Raw genomic sequence first — 14,615 nt, 5'->3', positions numbered from 1 at the left:
TCTTGTAGGGATTGCTACTGCTTTCTTCACAGCAGATAGTGCTTTTCACAGAGATGATGACTGCCAAAATTTAACTCCATGGCTTTGGGGAAATTTTCTGAAAAATTTGACCTCAGTTTATGCATCTGTCAAATGGGTTGGAAACAGCCTTTATTTTTTTCATCCTCCTCTGAGACTATAAGACTCCTTTTGCTTGTTTGTGTGTGTGTGTGTAATATATATAATATATATATGTATATATATATTATATATATATAGAGAGAAAGGTATATAGTTGATGTACAATATTATATGTTTCAGGTGTACAACATAGTGATGCACAATTTTTAAAGGTTATATTCCATTTATGGTTATTATAAAATATTGGCTATATTCCTTGTGCTGTATAATATATCCTTGTAGCTTATTTATTTTATACATAGTAGTTTGTACCTCTTAACCCCCTACCCCTATCTTCCCCTTTCCCCCTCCCCTCTCCCCACTGGTAACCTAGTTTGAGTCAGTTTCTGTTTTGTTATATGTATTTATTTGCTTTATTTTTTAGACTTCACATATAAATGATACCATATAACATTTGGCTTTCTCTCTCTGACTTATTTTTTACTGGTTTGAAAATCTTTGAGATATGTTATTATATCCTACTTTTTAAGATTCCTTTCCATTCCATCCCCCTCTCCCACTTTTAGAACAAAACAGAGCACATACAAATATCAAATAAAACTAATTGACATTGGCATTACATTGGTTGGAATAAAATGGTTTCATCTGTGTAATGTACTTATTTCACACGAACACATACATGTAAACACTTTTACTCAGTAAGAGAGGATCAAGCCCTACTGTACGGAAGGTAAAGATTTTAGATTCCAGATCTATTTAGTTAAAGAATTGTCTTTGCTAAATTAACAAATACTGATATATATATATATATATATATAAAAATTTTTTTTCCCTCCTGTAACGGTCTAATTAGGAACTTTAGGTAACTCTTTAAGTAGCTGGAATAATAATGGAATGAATGGATGGATGAATACAGACCAGTAAATCCTCATCTAAACACTTGACATCCCAGAGGTTTAGAACGATCCCTTCAGTGATTTCAGACTGAAATCATAGTTTCTGAAGGACCTTGAGAAAGCTTCTAATATGATGAGGTGTAGGTTATATCAATGAGATAAAAATTAGAAGACCATACCATGTGTTCTTTCTCTAAATTTTCCTGGCAAGGAATATGAATGCTACATAGAGTATTTTTCTTCCCTGGAAAATAGAATAATGTATAGACTAAAATAACATTTACAACTTCTAGAATAACACCCCTCAGTTATGATGAATGAATGAATTTAGGCTTTCCACATTTTAGTTTATTTTAATTAGAATGAGATTTATTTTGACATGTCACTCTAAAGTAATGAGAAATTTATCTAATATGAGGAATTTATCTAATACAGCTTTAATCTCCTGATGAAATGGGAAATATATAGCCACTGAAATGTCAAAGTTATTTATAGCTGCCTCTTAGAACACTGGGTTCTTGCTTACAGAGTGGCTAATAGTGGGGATCGAGATTTTATATAGTGTAGTGACTCTGCACTAATTGTGTGACTTGGGGAGAGTTGTTTAATCTTTCTGTGCCTCACTAATCTCTTTTTCATAGTGTTTTAATGGGGATAAAAGTGAGATAACCGATGTAAATTGCTTTTCACAGAGCTGGGCACATAATAAGAACCAATAAACTATAAACATACATATTTTACTTTATACATATATATATAGAGTGTTTATAAAAAGTTGAACATTTTCAAAAAATATGTTACTCAGTAACAAAGTTATTTAAGAATACATAATCATGTGGCTAAAACTAATTCTAAATACACTACCACCGTTATTTCCACCATCTTACAAATATGTGCCCCTTAAATTGTTGTTACAAAGTCTGCATCAATCCTGTGGCTTCTAGCCATGAGAGAGAGAGAGGTGACAAGAAATCACATAATGTCATGTCTGGGATCTGGGTGGCCACTGTTCTCAAGACAGGGTAATGTGTTTAATGTTTAGAATAGATTGCTGCACAGTACAGCAGTGTGGATGGCATTCATCTGGGAAGGAACTGTGTCCTAGGAATAAAGTCTCTTTCTACTAAAATATGAAACTATCAGAGACCTAACAGTAGAGTGGAATGGTATCACTCCACCATTAGGTCTAAATATATTATCATTGTCGCTATGTCCTACAAAATTAAAAAAAAAATGGAGTAATGAATTAAGTGCAAAAAAAGATATTCGATGTTGCAAATCCCTTATGTGTTTTGTAGTCACAGAACCCAATTGGATAAATTCTATCACAAGGACAGAGATAATTAGAATTCTAAGGGCATCCCTTGAGTTTGGTGCCTAGTACATGTGCATGTATAATATGAATTCTGAATAATACATTTTGAAAGTAATTTATACATATATAATGATAGCCATTTAGTTCAGACTAAATAATTACCTATTATTCAAGGAGCATATTTTTGAGATTTTCCCTTCTGTCTTTGAAACACTAATGAGAAGAAATAGAATCCATATAATCTGGTGAAGGTGTCTGCATCAAATTCTAAATTCTGGACCTAACCCTTGATAGTTGGGCAGGAATTCGAAAGAAAGCCTACGCTGGTTAATAGGTGAATAGATCTCTCTAGGAGTCACAAATGAATTTGATATAGTGATGCTATGTCATCACCTTAAGGAAGGCGGCAAACAAGGGAGGGGTCATGTTTGAGGTGAGGCATTTTGGATAAAGAAAGAGTAAACTGAACTGGAAAGTCTGAAGATTTAAGGAGCAGTTGACCACTTAGAAGTAGGGCCAGGGGATTGGGGGGAAGTACACAAATGAGAACCACAGCTGGGAAATAGCATATTTTCCTTCTTGTCTCATACAATCTGTTTAGAATCTAGTGAATATGGAGCAAAGAACAGCTACAGTTATTATTCCTGGTTCAAAAAGATGATATCTCTCTTCCCTCTTCAGCATTGGTTGAAGAGCAAAAAATTACATTGAAACCCAGTTCTATTTTGACACCCAACAATTAAACCTACCTCACTTTTTTTTCCTCCCCAAATTGATTAGCTTGTATTCTTTACTACCCTCCACAGGTCCCAGTTTCCTAGTCACAATTCAGTTTTCATATTGTCGTTTTCACAGATTATTAGTAAAAATGAACTAAAGTGGGGCTTTGATCTTGCCTGAAGGGCTCTGTGAACAATACCATTTATCCTCTTCCTTTGTTTAGAATCCCTCAGCCCAGCTGCTTCAACTCTAGTCATTTCTTATTGTAAACCTGAGGCCAATTTGCTGTCACTCTCTGAGTTGTACAATAATCCTTCATGCTTACGAAAATGTAGATATTGCTTGTTCTTCTCACCAATTACAACATTCATTATCGTATCTAAATAGCGATCAGAATTTCAGTCTTAGTTTGTTTTCAATCCATGTGTTAACTATTCCTGTAACTGCCTCTCACTCTGTATTTGAGAGGTTTTGTACTTAATTTTGTTAGAATTTTCACGTTTTTCCTTCCAGAATTTCTGAGAGTTCTTGGTAGGCTGCTGCTTCATTTTCCTCTGAATTCACATAATAGGTTGTCATTAGCTACAGAGGGCGTATAATTCTGTTAAGTGTTTAGTATTCATTACACTCTTAGTCTCAGCAGTTGTGGACTCTTCTCTAGTTTCTGTTCCACATTGTAGGACTATCAGATAAGTTCAGACTAAGGGATTTCCTCCAGACTCCATTCCTCCAAAAGTATTTGTCTCAGTACGTTTTCATTACTCATTTATCCTTTGTTACAGGTGGCTGAATAATTCTCTTTTCAGCCATCGTTTAATTAGACTTAAATAGTTGTCTGCCCTATCACATTTAAGCTCTATCTTGTCCAGACAATGATATCATCAGACACCCACTAAGGCTTAAAACATCGATAACATCTGCTGCTCTTCCGCAAAGGCCACTTTCTGACTAGAAAGGCAGCCCCAAAATTAAGAAGAAAAGGTAAGGAAAAGGCATTCTCTTCCAAGCTTCCTCCCACCCTCCCCTCCAGGTACGGTGAGTATATAAGTCTTAGGGTTGCCATATTTATACCCATCAGTGCCTGTCTTATGAAGACCATAGAGGTTTGAACACATCAAAAGAGAGATTAATTTTGGTATCAGTTACCACAGGAATATAAGGAAACCAGTGGAGAACTGGTAAGCATAGAGGCCTGTCAGTGTGATGCCTGGGACTTGAGCTGGTACAAGCTAACTGGAGTCTGCCCAGTGCAAGTGGCTGCTTAGAAGGAGGAAACCACGAGGTAAACAATAGACTGGAAATGAGTGAAAGACACAATGCAAAGCAGGTCTTCTAGATTTATGCCACCCTCTGCACATCTTCTAGATTTATGCCACCCTCTCTGTGTCTTTAGCCTTGGCTATCCTTCAGCTTTCAGCAAATTCTTTGAATGGCCCCCTTACACCAATAAAGTTTCAGTTTGAATATATATATATATTCCTAAACTTGGACTAACACGTTTAAATTAAAGAGGAGGAATTGGAGGTCTGTGAGACAGAGCCAGTAGGAATGAGTGAGCGTTCACCAGGAGATGGTGAATTTCCAGAAATAAACTGGTGTTGGGACGTGTAACTTTCCACCTCTACATAGCAATTTGCTTCTAATGTGCACTTTGGAAGTTCTGGGGCTCGTTTTTACTACGGAAAGAACTTTAATTTGTAAAAAGACAAACTTTTTTTAAATGAAGAAGACACTAGGGTAGGGAGACTGAGATGAAGCAGGGTGAGATTGTAGCAGACAGATGAACCTTTCAGTGAGGAATGCTATCTCAAAGTAAAAGTTTCAGAGAGCACTCTGTTTGCCAGCGTACGTAGATAAATCTGAAAAAAAAATCAATAAATAAAAGATCAAAGACTGTTTGCAGCACACACACATTATTTTCACATCTTTTATGTAGCTTCGTCTCTTCTTAATAGCGCTGAAGTTCTATTAATTATTTTAACACCAGACTAGATATAATTGGTAATTTTTTGTTAAACTGATCTGAAACCATACTCTAAAACACTCTTAAACAAATATATGAAATCATCATAGCCTACTGGTTAAAAATGCTGGCCCTGGGCTTCCCTGGTGGTGGAGTGGTTGAGGGTCCGCCTGCTGATGCAGGGGACGCGGGTTCGTGCCCCGGTCCGGGAAGATCCCACCTGCCACGGAGTGGCTGGGCCCGTGAGCCATGGCCGCTGAGCCTGCGCGTCCGGAGCCTGTGCTCCGCAATGGGAGAGGCCACAACAGTGAGAAGCCTGTGTACCGCAAAAATAAACAAATAAATAAATAAAAATGCTGGCCCTGATGTTAATCCTCCATCTGCCCCTCTCCCTGACCCATTTCCACTGTTTAATCACTGTTCTTTGGTGCAAGTTATTTAAACCTCTGTGTTATGCTTTCCTCTGGAGCTTATTTCACACATTAATATAAGTAAATGGGTTAGAGAAATGCCAGGTATATGGTAAGTGCTCAGTAAATATTGGCTGATATCATTTTAATAGCAGTTTAATTTCATATCATTATTTTCCCTCATATATGTGACTTCATTGTGGCTCATCAGTAAAACTATATGCATAAATAATTGTCAAATGAAACACTTAAAACAATCTATTCTCAAATCCTTCTTTCATATAGGGACATGCATTTAAATTTCAATGTATTGTGTGTTATTCCATGTGAAAAAGGGTATATGGGGCTATTTGAAAAAAATATAGCCCACTGAGACTATATGTAGTTAGATGTCCCTTAGACAACTCAGTGATGTGATGTCTACTTTTGGAGTAGTTAAAAGGGAGGTTCAGCAAGATGCTGCTTATTCAGAGAGATACATACTAGAATGTAAGTTCCATGAAATAGGGATTCTTGTCTGTTTTTTTCACTGTCCTATACCAATACCTAGAAAAGTGCCTGGTACATAAAGGGTGATCACTAAATATATGTTATATAAAGAAAATGCAATATCTTTAGGACCATGTACTGAAAAGACCATCAGTGATTTCAAGTAAGAGCAATAAATCAGTCTTACAGGCAGATGCTTTGGCTCTTTTTGAAATCTGTTTCTCAAAGGGGCAACTCTCAATATAGCCCATTCTAGGTGGAGCTGCAGTGGGTGGCCATTAATAAGACAATAGTGAAGTAGTGATTTTCCCAAAAGACAGTATTTATAGATTGTATAACCCTAAGGAGTCTTTAGAAGTGCTTTCATTTTTTAGCACGGTCATCAGGAAAGGCAGAAAGAAATCCTTAAGTTCTAAGAAATAGTATAATAAAAGCAGGGTAATAATAGATATTTTGAGGTAGGAAAATGTGAGGACCAAATAGAAAAGTCTTTATGCCTGAAAAAGAAAGAACAATAAAAGTGGGGGTGAATATCTTAGTTATGATTTTGTTTATGTTGAATTTTTTTATGTTGAATGACTGTCTTCTTTAAACTTTTCTCCTCATGAAAATGGCTCAATACTATTGAAAAATAAAACTTCAGGAAAATAAGAACTTTAGAAAACTTCCTTTGTGCTATTTTTAGGTATTCAAAGAGAAGCATAAACAACTTTGGACAGCAAATTTTCATTAATTTTTATGCATTTATAATTACTAATATTTTCTCAGTGTCATCTTTTATTTTGTTCTTTCTTTCATGACCTCATCTTCAAAGCAACAAATATACTTTAACAGAAAAAAAGGAAAGGGTTAAAAACAAAAGTTTCTGAGAAGAGCCCCCCAGATCGATTAAATATCACAAAAACTCAGAGAAATATGTAGTAATAATATATTTACTATTTATCAAATTAACAAATTTGAGGAAATACCATTTAATGTTGATGAGGGATGGTAATACAGAGGCATTTATAAATCTTCTGTAGGAGTGAAAACTGATATATGTTTTCTGGAAATCAAGATGAGGATATGTATGAAATGTCTGAAAAGCAATGCTTCTTTTCATCTAGAAAATTCGTTTTTATTTATCCATATACTAAGGAAATAATCAGAGTGATGTTAAAGTTTTTGCACAAAGATGATCATGATAACTTTATATGGGTGAATATTTCAATATAATCTAAAAGGTAATGATTAAATAGTATATTCATTAATATTTACTGTCATATTTTCTTCTAGGAAGGATTTAAAGCAAATAATGATTAAATTAGATGTAGCTCATGCACATGGTGGATACAGTATATCTTGAAATGATACTAAAATGTATGTGCATTGATGTTGGAAAATGCTTTTATTGTTAACTGAAAACTTCAAGAATCATTGTTCATTGTATTATTAATTACAAAAAAATGGATAGAAGGAAATAATAGATGAAAAACAGATTTCAGAATGTTAAAAACTATTGCTTTAAAGAAATGAGGAAAATACCTCTAGAGAACACTCCATGCAGCATTAGCATGGAGGGACAACAAATGGGCACAAGAAAACTATTTGTGGGATGGAAATATTCATTGTCTTGAATTGTGATTATGTTTTAGGGGTGTATACACATTAAAAACATTAAATTAACATTTTAAATATGAGGCGTTTATTGAAACTCAATTATATTTCAATAAATGTGTTAACATTTTAAAAAAGTAGCCATAATATTCTTGGAGAAGAACAAAGTGAGTGGGTTTGTTCTATGCAGACTTTTTATAATGCTACTCTAAATAAGATAGTGTGATATACATGTAAAGATAGACAAATAAAGCAGTAGAATAAAATAGAGATTACAGAAAAAGACCCAAGCATACGTGGAGTGTTAATTTATAAAAAGAGTGCTACTCCAGAGCTGGGAAAGGAAAATATTTTTCAATAGATCATGCTGGGGCATTTTATATCCATAAAAATAAAAATGAAATATAGCTCCTACTTCATGTCATACACAAAACTATCTTTTATGTAAAACATAAATCAAAATACAAAAAGCAAAACAATAAAAACTCTGGAGCACAGTGAAAGAAAATATCTTAATGATCTCAGATGAGTAAAATATATCTCAAACAAAGCAAGAACTCTAATCAGGAGATTAAGGTGAATAAATTTGAGTACATTAAGATTGTTCATCAAAAGATTCCATTAAGATAGCGGAAAGGCAAGCTGTAGTCTTGGTGAAGAAATTTTCAACTCATAAAACATGGCTATATCCAAAATCAGTAAGAAAAAAACAGACAAGTAAGCAGAAAATGAGACAATGACTTGAAGAGGCCTAGGAATATTGAAAATAGCCATAAATCCATGAAAAAGTGGTCAAGCTCGTTGGTAATCAGGAAAACGGAAAATAAGACCAAAATAACATTCTACAGCATAACCTCTTGGATGACTAAAATTTCAGGCTGACACATAATGGGAACTCTCATGTACTGCTGGTGAGGGTGTAAATTGGTACTATTACTTTGGTAAACTATTTGGCATTATTCGCTGAAGTTGATCACGTACAAACTCTATAACCTAGCAATTATATATATATATATATATATATATATATAAATAATATAGAAAAACATATCTTAGTTTAAATATCTGTGTGCTCTAGTAGTTATGTGCTCAGATCAGCAAGTACTAGCCCAGAGAGCCAGCTGTTAAATTTTCAGAAACCTTGTGATTTGACTTTTAGACCAGTGGTAGCTTGAAACTGGTCATTGTCATAGTATTTATATTAGAATTTTGTTCAATGTCATATAGTGCGGCTCTTCCCCCGCCACCCCAAGAACCAGTATATAATATGTGTACAAAGATACATGTAAAGCAATGCTTATAGTAGTATTTGCAATAACCTCAAACTGGTAACAACCCTAATGTCTGTCTAAGGCAGAAATGATACATAAGTTGTGGTATGTCTATACACTAGAATAGTTATGGCAATAAAAATAAATGAACTACAGCTATGTACAGCCATAATAATGATTATAATTTTAAAAAGCGCTAATAATATGAGGTACTTAATGTATACCAGACCATCTCTCTCTTTTTAGAATATATATGTGTGTTTCTATCCTTAGAAAAAATAATGTGAATACATATAAAATGCTATCTTTGTGTGATAGCATTATAGGTTATTAATTCCTTTATACTTTATTTTATACTGATAAAATATTGCTTTATAATCAAGAAAAAGCAATAGAATTAACTTTATTTTCAAAATAAAATATAGGATGGTAGCCATGATAGTGGGGATATAATGTTTTTAATTGTTCTGGTGATATTGATATAGAGGTGTCTTACAAGGTATGTGACTATGTAGATATTATTTAAATGTACTGATTTTTGTTTCTTTCAACTTTAAAATTGGAATAAGGATATTGCATACTTCATAGGGTATTTGTGAAGATAAAAATAAGATATATGTGCCTTGCATAGTTACCAGCACAGAGTAGGAGTACAATATGTTTTACCTAGTGTATTAATGTCTGCTTACTTCCAGCTCTATTAAGCAGTCCTTAATCTATTATAAGATCCTTTAAAATCATTTATTTGGATTGTGATAAAGATGGAACACCTTTATAATTAATAATATACCATTGTTATTTAGCTTATGGACACAAGTGATGAAGCTTCAGTAGTAGGATTTGGGAGTTACCAAAAGGAGGAAGGTTTAATTGATCAGTACCTGAGGATTTAGTTAACCGGTACCTGAGTTTATTCAGAGAATATTTACCATTTTACGTGTGTGCTCGATTTATATACCTGCTTTTAAGTCCTTGAAATGTGAAGGCATCATATTCACTGACACTTATATACAACTCCTGGAGGACTGACACATTTCTTTATCAGCTCTGCCACAGTTGCTAGCTCTCTCCTTTTTCTCTACTCTCTATAGCTTCTATTTTGACCAGACACACCTTGTTCAGTCAGTTTAGTCAAAGAGATAGTTACCCATCATTGTGTGTGCAATTTAAGTTTTGTAAATGTAGGCTCTGACTCATTAAATGTCACAGACTTGCTTTAACTGAGAGAGTGCATTTCACTTTGATTCAATCAATGAGTTGCTAATTAAACCTCCTTGATCTTTGTCATAGAAACATCCCACCAGCGTGCATAAATGTTTTAATTATTTTGAAGGCATTAATTTTTTTAATATTATATATAGCACTCTGCTAAACACATTAGCGTTTCTTGTAAGGCTGGTTTAGAGGTGCTGAACTCCTTTAGCTTTTGCTTGTCTGTATAACTCTATCTCTCCTTCAAATCTGAATGATAGCCTTGACAGGTAGAGTATTCTCAGTTGGAGGGTTTTTTTCCTTTCATCAGTTTAAATATATCATGCCACTCTTTTCTTGCGTGCAGAGTTTCTGCTGAAAAGTCAGCTGATAGTCTCAGGGAAGTTCCCTTTTTATCTATAGGTAGGTATCTAGTTCCTTTTCTCTTGCTGCTTTTAAGATTCTCTCTTTATCTTTATTTTCTGTCATTTTAATTATTTTGATGTGGACCTCTTCAGGTTCATCTTATTTGGAACTCTCTGTGCTTCTGGGAGCTGGATGTCTGTTTACTTTCCCAGATTAGGGAAGTTTTCAGCTATTAGTTCTTCAAATAAGTTCTCTGTCCCTTTCTCTCTTCTTTTCCTTCTGGGACACCTATAATGCAGGTGTTAGTATGCTTGATGTTGTCCCAAAAGTCTCAAGGTATCCTAATTTTTTTTTTTTTGTATTCTTTTTTTTTTTCTGTTCAGCTTGGGTGACTTCCACTACTCCATTTTCCACTTCACTGATCCACTCCTCTGTGACATATAATCTACTGTTGATTCTTTCTAGTATATTTTTTATTTCAATTATTGTATTCTTCAGCTCTGTTGGATTCTTCTTTATATTTTCTTTATATTTTGTAACTCTGTTATCTATTTGTCTTCTGACTTTTATAGAGCAGCTTAATGATCGTTACCTTGAACTCTTCATCTGGTAGATTGCTTATCTCCACTTCTTTAGTTCTGGGGTTTTATCCTGTTCCTTCCTTTGGAAGATATTCCTCCGTCTCCTCATTTTGACTGATTCTTTATGTTTACTTCTATATGTCAGGTAGGTCGGTTATATTTCCCAATCTTGTAGAAGTGACCTCATATAGGAGATGTCCTTTGGGGCCCAGCAGCGCACTCCCCTCTGTTCACCAGAGCTATATCCTCTAGGGTGATCCCCCTGTGGGCTGTGCGGGCCCTTCTGTTGCAGTGGGGTTGACTACTGTCGGCACACTGTAGGCAGGTCTGGCCCCTGGCCTAGTTGGCTGCCAGGCCCTGCCTCATGCGGTGGCTGCTGGCCTGCTGGTGGGTGGGTCCTGGCATGGCTGACTATTGGTCCCAGGGATCCCAGGTCTGATCCTGGGTGGAGCCTCAGGGGCCTGAGGCTGGTGCCAGCCTGCTGGTGGGCAAGTAAGCCCCTGGCACTAATGGGCTAGAGGGAGGATTCCAAAATGGCACTTGCTAGCACCACTGTCCTTGTGGTAGAATGAGCTCCCCCAAATGGCTGTCACCAGCATTGTTGTCCCCAGGTTGCCTCCTGCCTCTCTGGGAGACTCTCTAAGATCAGCAAGTTGGTCTGACCCAACTCCTTTCAAATTATTGCCTCTGTACTGAGTCTCAGAGCTTGTGAGAGTTTGCACGTGTCTTTTAAGAGAAGAATCTCTGTTTCCTATAGCCCTCTGGCTTTCCCATATGCAAGCCTGCTGGCCTTCAAAGCCAGATGTTCTGGGGACTTTTCTTCCCAGTGTAGGACCCCAAGGCTGGGGAGCATGATGTGGGGCTTGAACTCCTTGCTCCTTGGGGAGAACCTCGCAATTGTGATTATCCTCCCATTTGTGGGTCACCTACCTAGGGGTATGAATCTTGACTGTATTGTGTGTCTGCTCCTCGTTCGTGTTCTGTTGTGTTTCTTTCTTTATATCTTTAGTTTTGGAAAATCTTTCTAGTCTTCAGGTCATTCGCATGACTAGCTGCTCTTGTAAATAGTTGTAATTTTGGTGTGCCCATGGGAGGAGTTGAGCTCAGGGTTTTCCTATGCTGGCATCTTGGCCACACTTACATTGTTTTTAATGCAAGGAATTAGTACAGTTTAATAGCAATAAGGCTTCCCTCAGATTCTGGACTATCTGTTCAAATACCAACTTTACATCTTATAAGCAGAGTGACTTTGGTAAAGTTACTTCACATCTTTGTGCCTCAGTTTTGACATTCCATGTATTAACATTGTCTCCCTCCAACTCAAGAATAATCATATGCAACCTCTGTATTCTTCTTTCTTTTCATTTTAGTTTTGCTATATATTATGTACCTTTATTGTTGAATTTGTGTGCTTTTAAAATTTATATAAATAGTATAATACTCTATGTAATCATCTATATCTTTCTTTTTACATCCAATGATATGTTTCTAACATTCAATAATTTGATGTTTGTAGCAGACCATTCATTTTCACTGTTATATAGTATTCCCTTGTCTGACTATACCAAAACACATCTGTCTATACTTATATGTATGGTCATTTTGAGTTTTTATAATTTGAGATCCAGCAATGCCATAAATATTTTTTATGAGTCTCTTGAGACACATGCTCAAGAGTTTTCTAAGGTACTTATCTAGAAATAGCTTCCGAGTCCTGAATTTGCATGTACATAACTCCACCAGATAATACTAAATTGTTTTCCAAGGTACTGCATTACTTTACTCTCCCACCAGCTAACATGTGGCATTATCATAACTTGCTATTTTTTCTTTAACTGGTGGGTATAAAATGTCATTTTATTATGATTAAAATTCGCATTTCTTGGATTACAAGTAAGGCAGAACATTTTTTTTTTTCATTTTTGCGTTGCCCCTCCAAATTTCCTTTTCTGTGAAATATCCATTATGTGAAATCAGGGTTACATTTCTATTCAAAGTCTTCGCTGTTCTTTTAGATTAGATTAATATGTTCTAATTTTAAAAGATCCCACATTGAAAATTTCTGAATAACAAAGCAAAAAATTACACAAAATTTGAGTATATTGTGGTATTTTCATTATTGAAGGACTTTTGCCATTGCATATTAATAATTTTAAGCAGAACATCTAAACTTTTAATTATACTGTTGAGGTAGGAATACCTTATAGTAAGTTCATTATTTGTGGATGAACTTCTTGAGGAATCAACTATGAATCTCTACAGAGACTGAAATACAGCAACAGCTCATTGTAAATATTTTAAATTAATCAACTGACTGTTAATGTAAAGTATGAAGAGCTGTGAAAGAATAAACATAAATGAAGTTAAAATTAAACATTCTTCAGTTATATCCATCAGTGGGACAGTGTTTATCAATTTATATAAACATCATGTTTAGAGGAAAGCGCTAATATTATATAATATATGATACCCTGATGAAATATGCCTGTTTAGATATTTGGATGTGTCATTTAACAGTGCATAAAACACATTAGCTTTTCTGTGGTTTCCCATATGCCCATTGTAGAATATTTTCTATGTTGATAATAGGTAAGAACTTGACTTTAAAAAGCAGTTTTTTGTGTGTGTGTGTTGTCAAGGTACTTTCCTGGGCAGTGAGTTAATGAAGTGGGCTTAGAATGACTAGGGAAGATATAGGGAAAGATACTTTTACTCACTTGGACAGTAAAATCACTCTATTGAGAGATAGAATAATGTTAGAATATCAAGATTTATAAGAATAATGTTAGAATATCAAGATTCATATCTGCAGGACATCTGATTCACATATCCTCAGTTTTTCTTCTATGTGGCATGAATCAATGCAAAATAGTATTCAGTTATATTAAAGCTCATCTTTAAAACTTTCATATTTAAGCTCATTTTTAAAACTTTTATATTTAAGCAGTCTATTATTGCTTCTTCATCATTTGATGTGCCAGGACTCAGAAGAGATCTAAGCAATATCCCGTCGTACAAAGATTACAGTCATAAATTACAATTTTTCATACATTTGTTGAAACGATTTCTCCCCAGTACATTTTACTTCTAGCTTGACAATGACAGTTGCGTTTGGGGAGTTAGCAGAAAACAAGGGTTGAATTACCACTTATACCACTAAAAATCTTTAAGGCATTTGATGAATCATTTTTTATATCCTTGTTTTAGTTTTGACAAATGTACTATGGAAATAATATTAGTCATCTCATAATTTCCTTTCTGAGATCTTTGGAGGATACACATATTTTAAAAAATATATTTCTTTTTTTTTTACATCTTTATTGGAGTATAATTGCTTTAAAATGTTGTGTTAGTTTCTGCTGTATAACAAAGTGAATCAGCTATATGTATACATATATCCTTACATCCCCTTCCTCTTGCGTCTCCCTCCCACCCTCCCTATCCCACCCCTCTAGGTGGTCACAAAGCACCGAGCTGGTCTCACTGTGCTATGGGGCTGCTTCCCACTATCTATTTTACATTTGGTAGTGTATGCATGTCAATGCCACTCTCTCACTTCGTCCCAGCTTACCCTTCCCCCTCCCTGTGTCCTCAAGTCCATCATCTACGTCTGCGTCTTTATTCCTGTCCTGCTCCAAGATTCTTCAGAACCATTTTTTTTTTTTTTGGATTCTATATATATGTGTTAGCATACGGT

Source organism: Globicephala melas, chromosome 12, assembly GCF_963455315.2.
Source record: "Globicephala melas chromosome 12, mGloMel1.2, whole genome shotgun sequence".
In the NCBI taxonomy this organism is placed as follows: domain Eukaryota; kingdom Metazoa; phylum Chordata; class Mammalia; order Artiodactyla; family Delphinidae; genus Globicephala; species Globicephala melas.
The sequence above is the reverse complement of the archived record's forward strand: the minus strand, read 5'-3'. Positions refer to the sequence as shown.